Source organism: Phascolarctos cinereus, unplaced genomic scaffold, assembly GCF_003287225.1.
Source record: "Phascolarctos cinereus isolate Bilbo 61053 unplaced genomic scaffold, phaCin_HiC Scaffold_7;HRSCAF=346, whole genome shotgun sequence".
Lineage (NCBI taxonomy): Eukaryota > Metazoa > Chordata > Mammalia > Diprotodontia > Phascolarctidae > Phascolarctos > Phascolarctos cinereus.
In genome coordinates, this window is record NW_027556180.1 from 112,153,616 (window position 1) to 112,165,929 (window position 12,314).

Below are 12,314 nucleotides of genomic sequence, written 5' to 3' on the forward strand. Positions count from 1 at the left end.
ACCTGAGTTCAAATCCAGTCCCAGACCAGACATTTGACACTTACTAGCTATGTGACCCTGGGCAAGTCAATTAACCCCAATTGCCTTGCTAAAACAACAACAAGAAAAAAAGCATTAGTAATCCATATTCTTTTCTTCTTACTTTAATGAGAACTTGACTTCACCATAATCTATTTTACTACTTGTTAAATGACAAACCTTATGTGCATATGTGAAATACAGAAGAGTTAACATATCTATGTCAACCAACTGCCACACTCAGGGCTGATAAGCCAATCTGCCTAAAGGATCAGGTAGAGAGAGGAGAAAGGAGATGTTAGACGAGTCAAACCAGCCCAATCACTTTGACCCCCATCTCCCTTCACCCCTACAATGTGAACTCCTAGACAGCTGGACTGCCTTGCTTTTCTATTTGTGTCTCCAGCATTTAGTATAGGGCTTTGTATGTAGTGAGGATTTTGTATATGTTTTATTAGTTCATTCAGCTATAAAAATGTTTTATCTGTGTGGAGGTGCTGGGCAAATTTGTATGTAACATTTGTACATAAGGACAACCTGTGAAGAATGAGATTCTGTGATGCTAAATGATCACAATAATATCAAAGACCACATGCTGAAGCACATTTTCATCACTCACTAGCTTAATTTTTCAACTTGGCCTTTGGATGTATTTTCCTGTTTTGACACCCTGACTGAGGGCTTGATTTACTTTTTAACTACCTTCATCTTGTTTGGATTTATTTGATGTCTTTTCCAAATTTGTGCTTCCTAGATCTCCTTTTTTGGGACATCCTCCCATTCCTTGGGGGAGAATTTATGGTATGACATGGTACCTTCAAAGAATCTAGCTTTTTAGTTGTTTGACAATTCAATAGTTGTCCCATTCCAACTCTACAAGTACTTAACATATTTAATACCCTTACAAAATTACAATAGTCAAATTTGTTGTCAAAAAAATTGTATTAATGGAAACGTTGACAGCTGAGCCTCTGAAAAATGACAGTAGTTTGAGAGTTTCATTACAGCTTGGAGGTGACCCTGAGTTCTTGGAAGCTAAGCCAAATGGAATATGGGCTAAGTCAGGTCTTATTAAGCTGGTAGGGAAATGATGATGAGTTCTTTGTCTGTTTTTTTTAGTACTAACTTAGTTAAGTTTTTAGAAAACAATCACTTTGGCAAAAAGTCACAAGGATATATGCATTTTTTCAGACAAAGCAACCCTCAGGTACACTCAGTGATGTAGGAGTTGTAATATGTTCTGGTTGGAATAATTCTGACACTAACCAATTTAAATATCCTTGACATATATTTAATATAATTTCAGTTATTATGACAATCAAGATAAAATACTCTCTTCTGTAGTTTGGCATTTTTTTTAGATTTTAATTATTCTTTTGAAACAGGTCCTCAAGACTTAGTCTGTAGTTTCCCCCTTACTCATAGTAATGATATGGCAATATTTTTCTTTGAAAAACAAGTATACTCTTCCAAATTGAATTTGTATTACTGTTGTTCTTAGCTCTGAAATGAAAAATTTGAAATGCTATTTCATATTCACAAAAGTTTGTATCCTACCACAAGATGCAAATATAATATCTGAATAATTAGATTTTAGCCAAGTTCCATTTGGCTTTGCATTTTTAAAGTATTCCCCTTAATTATGACACAAACCAATGCCTTACTGTTTTCAACAGATCTTTGTGAGGACTAGTAATGTTAAGGACTTGACATTTTACAACCAAGATAGCAGGTGATGGTACTATATAAAAATTATGGTTGTGGCTGATTATCAATAATTAATCATTAAATTATAGCAAGGATGATTGGCATAAATAAAATGGTAGCAATGAAAACAAACTATTCACAAGTGCTTCAATTTGTAAGAGTGGAAAGAAAAAAAAAGGACCAGAATAATAGTAAATTTAATCTAAAACTCAAAATACTTGCAATACATTTGAAGACTCTACAGATGAAGGGTGGTAGTGAAGATGATGTCCTTTTCAGCTTGAATGTTGAATGGTACTATGGTAGGATAATGGTTTTCTTAGCTGTCGCATAAGCAATGCCAATTGACATGAAAACATGTGAATTGAACACGTTGTCAAGTGATGCTTTAGGACATCAAGTAGACATGTTTTTAAAAAGTATTGAGAAAGCATAATTTTGCAGAGGAACTTGAATGAATCAATAGAAATTTCTAAGTCAATATTCAGAAATATCACCTGTATTTTAATATTTTCTGAATATATTTTTGTTACCACAGTTTCAGAATAAGAAAATGCTAAGTGTAAAACTTAAAGCATTATGGACATGATAAAAGTATTATAATTACACAGATGGAGGCTAGCATCAAGGTGTTTAAGAGGTGGAAAAATAACTCATCGGCTTATGATAAGTACTCTGGTGATGAGCATCTTTAAACTTCAGTAGGCTGGTCCATGAGGAAAAGAAATACAGTACGTACTGGTCACAGAACATCTCAAAGAGCATCTGATGAGTTACAGATATCCCTGTATCCAATGATTGACAAAATTACCTATCCTTGAAATATTGGAGGAGGATGATGATAATGATGATGATAATTTTATTCTAAATGCTAAGGATTTCAAATACATATGGTCTAAAGAAAAGTCAGTAGTCTGTTAATATTATTTTATATTTGATTTTCTATGGATTAGTGTTTGAGCAAATAAAAATTACTTTTTTTGGTAAATGATTAAGAGTACTAGGATATAAACTCCTCTTCTATAGACACATTGAAAGTATTGCTGGGAGGCAGCTAGGTGTCACAGTACATAGAGCTCTGATCTTGGAGTCAGGAGGACCTGAGTTGAAATCCAGCCTAGACATTTGACACTTACTAGCTGTGTGACTCTGGGCAAGTCACTTAACCCCTTTTGCCTCACCCGGAAAAAAAAAAAAAAAAGAATTGCTGGAACAATTCTATTAGCCGTTAGGACAGAAGGCATAGTATGCACCTCATCTTGTTGCCACAATTTTTTAACTAAGTTTCTATTTTGAAAGTTTTTCATTCCTTTTAGTTTGGAGGTGATGAGTTTTCAGTATGGTAGTATCTATGAAAATCATAATTTAAAATTTTATAGATGTGTATTATTTGTGGACAACAGTTCTCCCACAATGATGCCTCAATCTCAGTAGAGTTCATTTAGTTACCAAAAAGTATTTGGAATATTTGTAATAGTATTACTTTAAAAAAAATATACAGCCTCCAATAAGAATGCCCTTGTTAATATCTGGTTTATAATTTTAGTTGCCTGATTTTGAATTTCTAGGTATCAAGCAGGTGCTAATTTTTTTTTGAAACTTGCAATATGTTATGTTTCATAGCTTCAACCATTTTGTTATATGATTTGTACTGACCAAATAGGTTCAAGCTCTTTAAAGACAAGTTTTCTTTGATTTCTTATGACAGTGATCTGATCCTGAATCATTATATAAACTCTTCAATTTCTATAAGCAAATATGGCATCCTTTTGCTAATTGCCTTCTTGTTAAAATATTATTGTTTGAGTTCATGTGGATTTTACTCATAGAGATCTGTTGATTCCACTTTTGGATATTAGCTAGAGGCTATTTGGAAATAAATCACTTTCAGTTACATTTGACAAATGTAGTAGCATATACCTCTTGTCAGCCTTTATTATTTTTGGGAAATGAGATCTATTTGTTCCAAAAGTATGTGTGTGTGTGTGTGTATGTATGTGTGTGTATATTTTCCAAAACCATATAGATAGAAATAGATAGGTGTGTATACAGTCATATATGTGTGTGTATATTAAGTTTTCATTTTCCAGTTGTATCTGACTCTTCATGAACTTATTTGGGGTTTTTCTTAGCAAATATACTAGAGTGGTTTGCTATTTCTTTGTCCAGCTCATTTTATAGTTGAGGAACGTGGTCAATTAACTTGCCCAGGATCACACAGCTTCTTAAGTGTTTGAGGCTGGATTTGAACTCCCAAAGATAAGTCTTCTTGACTCCAGACCTGGTGCTTTATTCACTATGCCACCTAGCTGCCTCTGTGTATACATATATGTATGTGTTTACTTACATATCTACATGTTTATACATCATATATAATGACATCATATATTGTGTTATATTGTTATATCATATCATATCATATTGTATTATATATAAAGCATCACATTATATGGACTGAGAATATCAGTGAAACTTAGTATTTTTTCAGAGGTGCATCAACTGACTCATAATATGGGAAGTACTTTTTTTTTCTTTTGTCTAGTCTGATGGCTCATGAAGTTCCTCTTGTGTCCATTTCTTACTGGTTTCAGTGTTTCTTCAGAGTCTATAGCTGATCCTTCTCTCTTCATGCATCTTGCTCCAAGTGTTGCCTTCTTTGTCATTAGGTGGTATCATTTTGGAGTCCATTCCTTCCCCCAACCCTATGCTGCTTGGGTTTCCAGAGCAGTAAAAGATACCAAATTTCATCAGGGTTAATTACTTTATGGTAAACCATCCTGGTGTTGACCTGAAATCTCTTTAGGGCTTGCAGTGCCTACAAGGTTGCTACTTGGGCACATTCATCTCCAGGTTAGTATTTGGTCAGTACTTAACTCCTTTCTTTACTGCTACCAGCTTTGGTGGGCTTTACCTCCAATGCTAGTTGTTAGTGGCACTGCTTATAGTTCTGGTAGTACCAGAGGATATCCAAAATACAATAGGGTGTTTTAGCATTAACATCTCAGAATATGTATTCAGTTGAAGTCAGGAATGAATAAATAATGAAAGGGACAAAAGTCCCTTATGTTCATGGACATATACTGATCAGATGGTAGAATGCAGGCCACTTGCCCTTTTAGTTTTCTATAGCGCAAAGGAGTCCTACATGTCTTACTGCCGAGAAGGCAAAAAAAAACAAAAACACTCTTACCTTTGGCTCCAAGAAGCTATAGTATGCATAGCAGCTACACCATGTTAAACCAGATGGGCTAACCCAGTTTAAGGGTAACCAATAGGCCTCAAACATGTTGGTGAGTTAGGGAGATGTCTATCCCAAGCATGTGAAGACTGTCCCCAGTGGAATGGGCAGATGGGAACAATTTGTTCCAAAGGCCATGAAGGCAGTTAAAATAGGCACCATAGAGTACTTAGAAGTTGGTCAGACTTCAAAGATGCCAAGGTCTTCTACTGCATTCTGACCCATTGGTAGTGATGTTGACTTTTGTCTTGCCGCTGGACTTCAGTGACTTTAGAAGAGAAAGTGAGTTTGACCACTTTATGCAACTCTGCCTCACTTAAATGCAATTCATGCACAAGTCAAGATATCAGCGTGTGATGTCATTGATCTCTTTGAAAAACAAAGGATGAACAACAATACTTTTGGGTATGCATTTTTTGTCTTTTTTCCTACTCTTTACATATTTTCTTATAAATGTTTATTTTTCTTGTAAATGTATATTTTTTACATATTATCTTGTAAATGTTTAATGATAAAAACTGTAACTATGTAAGATGTACATAAGCATGTAATTGATCTTTTTTTGGAGCAGTCACTGGTATGTTCATTTTTTTGCAATAAATATGTTATATCTTCTGCTAAGACAGGTAAGATCAGGCTTTCATCAGAGAGGATATAATTTTATTATTATTATATTAGCACCATCATTATCATAATAGTAATCAAATTTGAATAGTACTATAATAGTTCACATAGGATTTTTTTTTCTTTTAATCTCTACAACAACTCTTGTTGGTAGGGCAAATATTTTTCATTTCCATTTTTCATGTGAAAAAACTGATAGGTTGTGATTAGCAAAATAGTGTATAAGTTGTAAATGGGCAGGGCATGAGGGGCTCCTAATTTCAAGTTCAATGCTATCTCTTTATAAGGTAGTAGAATTACTTTTCTTCTAAATTGTCTGTTTGAAAATATCTCTTCTCATACTAGTCTGTGTTAAATTTAAGATGGCGTGGCTTTCAAAACTAAACCATCATAGCCCAATACCAAAATAATATTTAAATACCCACCTATTCATGATGTTTTATGTAATAAAAACTGAAATAAGAATATTCCTTGCTTTCTAGAGGTTGTAATTTTCTTTTCTCCTTATTACTCTTACACCACTGGGCCAAAAAAAAAAAATAAATCTTGGCTCATATAATTAGGACCTAATAGAATATGAGATGAGCTTAATGAAAATCATGCAATGACACAGAAGGAAATTATTGTAATTTGCTTGTCCTTCCTAATCTTTTATTTTTCCTTTTAAATTTTCATGAAACATTTTCATGAAAATATAAAGGGGAATTTAAAGATCATTTAGAATAAGAAAATGTTTAAGAAATATAGCTAGATATAATGTAGGTAGATAATTGAAAAATATAAGAATATTAAAAGGTACAAGTCTAATAGAAATATTGGTGAGTCTAATTATTATTGAAAGACATTTGCAAGGTATTTTTTTTTTCTCCACCCAAAAGATGAAGGTTGGGAATTTAATAAATTATTGATTTTTCTCATTGACATTTCCATCTTTCATAATAAACAGGAAATAGTGTTGGAGAATCTCCACTGTAAACTCAATTTTGACTGATGGAGTAAAATTGAGTACAGGTATGGATGTGAAGAGAACCTTGAGATAAGTAAAAGGTAATTTGGGGCCTCAGGATGGAAAAATAAACCTGAAAATCGAGTAAACAGATTCAAAGCTCATGATCTAATGCTCAGCAATATGATTTCTCAGGGATGGGAACTTTTAAAATACGAAAGTTTAGCAATTTAACCTCAAATGATGAAGCAAATGGGGAGATGTTCAAAGAAATGATTTCATTTTCAAATCATGTCAGTCAGTCAATCAATCAACAAGCATTATAAAACATCTGGGCCATGCACTAAGGTAGGTTTGGGGGGACACAATTTCAAAATATAAAATAATCCCTACTCACATAGAGTTTATATTTTAGTGGGGAAGACAACAGATCAAGTAAGCTAAATTCAGTCTTTCTATCCAGCCTCCCAGGCATCATCAATGCTGGATCCAAAGTATCAGGTCTGTTTGGTTGCCATCAGTACTTTAATATTACCTTGAGGGTCAAATCCATCCAGTTGATCGATATGTTCCAACATGTTTCATTGCACCCAGCTCCATCATCAAGATGAGCACCTCCAATAGCATTAATTTCATCAAACAATATAAGGCAGGCCTTTTTGGTTCCTGCCATTTCAAGGAGCTTAAGGACAATTAAAGCCCTGTCTCAAACATATTTCTGCACAAGTTCAAATCTAATAACTCTAATGAAGCAGGCATCTGTTCCTGGTAGCAATAGCGCAAGCACAAAGAGCCTTTCCTGTTCCTGGGGGACCAAAAAGAAGCACTCCTTCTGGGGATTCAATTCCAAGGTTAACAAACCTCTCCAAATGAAGAAGTAAGGGGTTCAACTACTTCTCTTAGCTTCTCAATCTGTTCTTTGCAACCACCAACATCACTGTATGTGACATCAGATTTTCTTCTACCTGCATCATGGCAACTGTTGGGTCAATCTTGGGAAGCAGGGAAATATGAATTTGATACTTATTTCTGTCCACATCAACTCTCATTCCTTCTTCAATGTCAGCAGGTGCTACCTGGTCACTGAGATCCACTACAAACTTGGCAAACTGTTTCAGATTGATAATGTATTTTGGGTCCTCTGAATTAGCATTGATTATCTTTGTGCACCTTGAAACTTGTAGTTGCTGTTCACTCTGAAGGGTCTGTTCATCTGCTGCCAAATTCCAAAGAGCTGGGTGACGGGCCAGTGTTTGACTTTTTAAAGTCAATCACTTCATCGATTTTCTTAAGAAATTGCTGGATGTCACATTCTACCTGTTTGATCCGTCTAGAATAAATGCTCAGGCCATAAGTTTTCCACAAGGCAGTATGACCCTTATCCAGTGCTCAGATGTGCTTATCATCATTCTCTTCCCTTTTGGTTTTCCACAGATCAGTGCTTGGGTAATCTGGCATTTTGAGACTCATAGCTATTTCTGCTCCTAGGAGCAATTACACAGCAACTTCCCCCCCCCCCATTACTTGTATTTATATCCCAAATACCTAGGATAATGACTGGTACATAATAGTGACTTAATAAAATGCTTGTTGATTGGTTAATATTAAAACTCACCACATTTTGTTCCATCCATTGTTCTAGTTTGTCAAAATCTTTTGTATTTTGACTAGGGTATTGTGTTACCTATACCTCCAAAATAATTGCTGTCTGCAAACTTGATAAGTATGCTACCTTGCCTTCTAGGATATTTTTCCCAAGGAAATGCTAAAAATGTAAAATATCAGAGTCTAGTACATTACCCTGAAGAACATCCTTCAAGATGACATCAAACATTTGGGACAATACTTTGGATTTGGTTATTCAGCCAGAATCTAAACCAGCCAATTATGCCATTGTGTAATCTGTAAGACTTTATCTCTTAAACATTCATAGCAAGGGGAAATTTATTATATCATTTGCTTTAGCAAACGTTAGGTAAAAAATACCTTTAGCATTCCTCTGACCTAGCAGTGCAGCAAGCTTATAAAAAAAATTGAGTTCAATTTAGTATGAGCTATTTTTGATAAAGCCATCTATGTTGGTTCTTTGTGACCATTACTCGCTTCAGAAACTTTCTCCTTCATAATTACTTCTAGATTTTTGACAAATCAAAATCAAAATAATTGTTTTCTAGTTTGCAGATTATATTAGCTTTCTTTTTTTGAGGGGTGGGAATTAAAGATTTGTATTTAAAAGAATCCTAATGGGATAGGACATAGAGATGAATACCTAATGTCCAATAGAGAAAATATATATAGAGTATGACAACATACTCCTTTTTAAGGTGGTAAAACCAGCAATTGAAACTTCTTTTCAAAAAGACAAAGTAATACTCCTTCTCTCCTCACTTTTACTTTATATTTTCCCCCATTATTGTGTGTAATCAGATTTGGCATGAGAAGAGGCAGTGTGATATAACATTTATATATACATATATGTGTGTGTGTGTATGTGCATATATGTATGTATGCATATATTATATACATACATATGTATATATTATATATATATGTACATATATATGTATGTGTGTGTGTGTGTGTGTGTGTGTGTGTGCGTGTGTGCGTGTATGTCTGCGTTTTAGGAGTTTTCTCACCTCAGAGTTCTCTATACCAATGAAATCATGGTATCGGTCCTCATCTCCATGGTGTAGTGAAAAGATCACTAGACCTAGACTGGGGAGACTTGAATTTGCTACTTCCCAGGTTATATGACCATGGAAATCATGCTGTCTGTCTGGGCCTCTTGAATTTCCCCACAGTTTAAAGAGTGTACTACAACTTCTACTACCTACCTCATAGGGTTGTTATAAGAAAACTTTTGTTAAGTTTAAAGCCCTTTAGGAATGTAGATTATTATTATTTAGCATAGGGAAGAGTGAGAGTTGTAATATAAACAATAAAAGGAAAGGCAGGTGAACCAATTATTGGCTATCACAGATGAACAATTATATATGGGAGAGACAAAGAAACAATTTCTAAACCTTAAGAATTATAATGAACACTAGGTGTAAAAATAATGATGAAGAATTTATCTTAATCCTCAGGTGCTCTTTTTGAAAGGCTTGAGGCCGTCATGCATTCTTGGAACTAAATATTGTGTTTTGCATGATCATTTTAAGTCACAAAGCATATAGTACACCCATTCACCACAGTTTTCCATAAATTTTCACTTGCAGAAATGGATATTGTCAATGTAAGTTCTTTTATATTTGTGCTATCCTTTTTTTTTAGATAATTGGTTTAAATTTACATATATGTACACATATGTGCCAAAACACACACACATTTGTGTGTATATTCATGTGTGCATGTGTGTGTGTGTGTGTGTGTGTGTGTGTTATAACAGGGAGAGTACCCCTCCAGCATAACAGAACAGAAAACATGAATACTTCTATCAAACTTTTGATATGACGACATAAAGATATTTGCATGTCTCTAATCCTCTTGCACACATTTTCTTTAACCTTGAAATAATAGTCATATTTAGCTTCTGAATTGCTCTGGGAAGGAAGGAAGATAGGAAAGAAATAAGGAAGAAAGGAAAGAAAGAGGAAGAAAGGAAGGAAGGAGGGAGGGAAGGAAGGGAAGAAAGTGAAAGAGGAAGGGAAGGAGGAGGAGGGTGAAGACAGGAAAGAAATAAGGGGGACATTGCTTTAATATCTGACTTAGTATTTACAAATTAAAACATAAACTTTTCCAAGTGTATTCTTAGTATGATTATACAAGGGTAGCACCATACTTAGGTGAAAAAGAATTGTGAAGCCTGCTATACAAGTGATACTGAAAAGAAAACATCCTTCAATTGCCACAATTAGATGCAAAATAGAGTATTTTGCCTTTCTTAGAGTGGCTCACAGAGTGTAACTGCCTGGTATAAAAACCCTTTCTTGGCTCAATGATGCTACTATAGGGAAGCATTAAAAGTGTTGAAGCAAAGGGGCGTATGTGCACTAAAACTTAATGCTTCTAGAATACTGGTATGCACATAAACCACCCAAGATTTTTTTTTAAATGCCTTTATCTCTCACCATTAAGAGGGCTTTTGTACCTTGAGTTACCTTGATCTTCATTAGTGCCACCAAAAACTTGAATAGATTTTTTGGATAGGGTTATTACAGAAATTGAACCTTAATTGGAACTTAATCTCCATAATTATGCATAATTACCCGTGTTTATTACTCCTACGATGAGCACACATTTTTCTTTAGCTGTGAGGCAAAGTGAGTCAAAGCTTCCCAGACATCATTGGATAATATGATTGTATGCACTTCACTGACTTTATTTGGCTGCATAGTTTTAACATTCAATCAGGAAAAAAAATACTTAAAATGCTTGGCCTCTGACTTCACTGAAGAGCATAAATGGAGCAAATAAGGGCTAATTATGACAGATATCAACCTCTAAGTATACTTATTCTGCAAATGGATAGAAAAAGAAATGAAGAAGTATAGAATGCATTGGCTGGTCTTCTATGTCACCATTTTAAAATAATTAGAGGAGAAAATGTGCAGACACTTGGGGAATGAGGGCTAAAATAATATCATTTAATTTATTTTTTACTAGCTCATATTCATCTGGGAGATTAATTTTCCAGGTCTTCCTAGAGCACAAGGCTAGAAGAGGATTAGTACTGTGAGTTCAAGATGATAATTCATGGCTAATGCCACATCAGTGAGAGTTCAATTTGCAATTTTCAATATTTACTTACACACTTTTTTCATTATTCTTTAAACTTGGTCATTCTTTTCATTAGACATTTGGGTATCATTATCAATAGGTAGCATTTGTTGAGTGCCCTTGAATGAATTGCATAGAGCTGCATGCTAACCTCTTCTATATATGTGGAAAAATTGAAGGACAAGAGTGACTCAGAAGAAACAATGTAGTTTTGAGAAAGTCTCTGGCAATTACAGATGAGGACCTAGGAGTATGCATTTCCAATACTTATTGCCAAGAGCTAATATGACACTTGTGACAAGGGCCCATTTCATGGAGATGGAGTCACAGAGGTCCTCATTAGATTGGGTAACATCTATATGTTAGACATAGCCTATATGAAAAATATATTACAAATGAATTTTGTTTTGATATCCTTCAATTCTCATGCTTTGCAAACTGCATGGATGTCTTTTAAAACTTACCTCTTAAATAAACCTTAAAGTTGAATGCAGATATTTTTGGTTAAGTTGTTTCTGTTCATTTTACTTTTTTGTTTCTGAAAAAGGAAATGTTGTTACATAGGTATAGTCCTTCTTAGAGAACCCTTTGGTTTCAGTGGCAGAGGCTTATAGCAACATTGGTTCTATGCACTCAGTCCATACTTATGGGATACCTGGGGATCCTCATTAGTCATGAAAGTCATGGCTACTGCAACCCTACATGAGGAGTACCTAGTTTTCTCAGATACAGGTTCCCTTCTGACTCCCTAGGGAAAGCTGATGTTATCAGCTGTAGTTTAATGGAAAAAGCACACATGCTGGGTTTAGGGAAGGATAGGGTACCAATCATACCTATGACACTTGCTAACTGTGTGACCATAGGCAAGTCATTAACCTCAGTTTTTGTTATCGCTAAAAGTTGGGTTCAAATAGCACCTATCTGTGGCCATCGAATAAAATGAATATTTAAGGCAGTTTCAAAAATTTCAGGCTCTATATAAGCAGTCTCAAGTTTTTATAGGGTGCTGGATTTCTCTCAGGTGGAACAAGGAATTAAATTTCCAATCATTTGGAAGCCAAG

General features: G+C 34.7%; 1 pseudogene; it reads right to left on the reverse strand.

Moving 5' to 3' along the window:
* Positions 1–6,903: 6,903 nt before the first annotated feature.
* LOC110212443 (26S proteasome regulatory subunit 7 pseudogene) lies at positions 6,904–7,991 on the reverse strand (annotated as a pseudogene).
* Between the last annotated feature and the right edge of the window lie 4,323 nt (positions 7,992–12,314).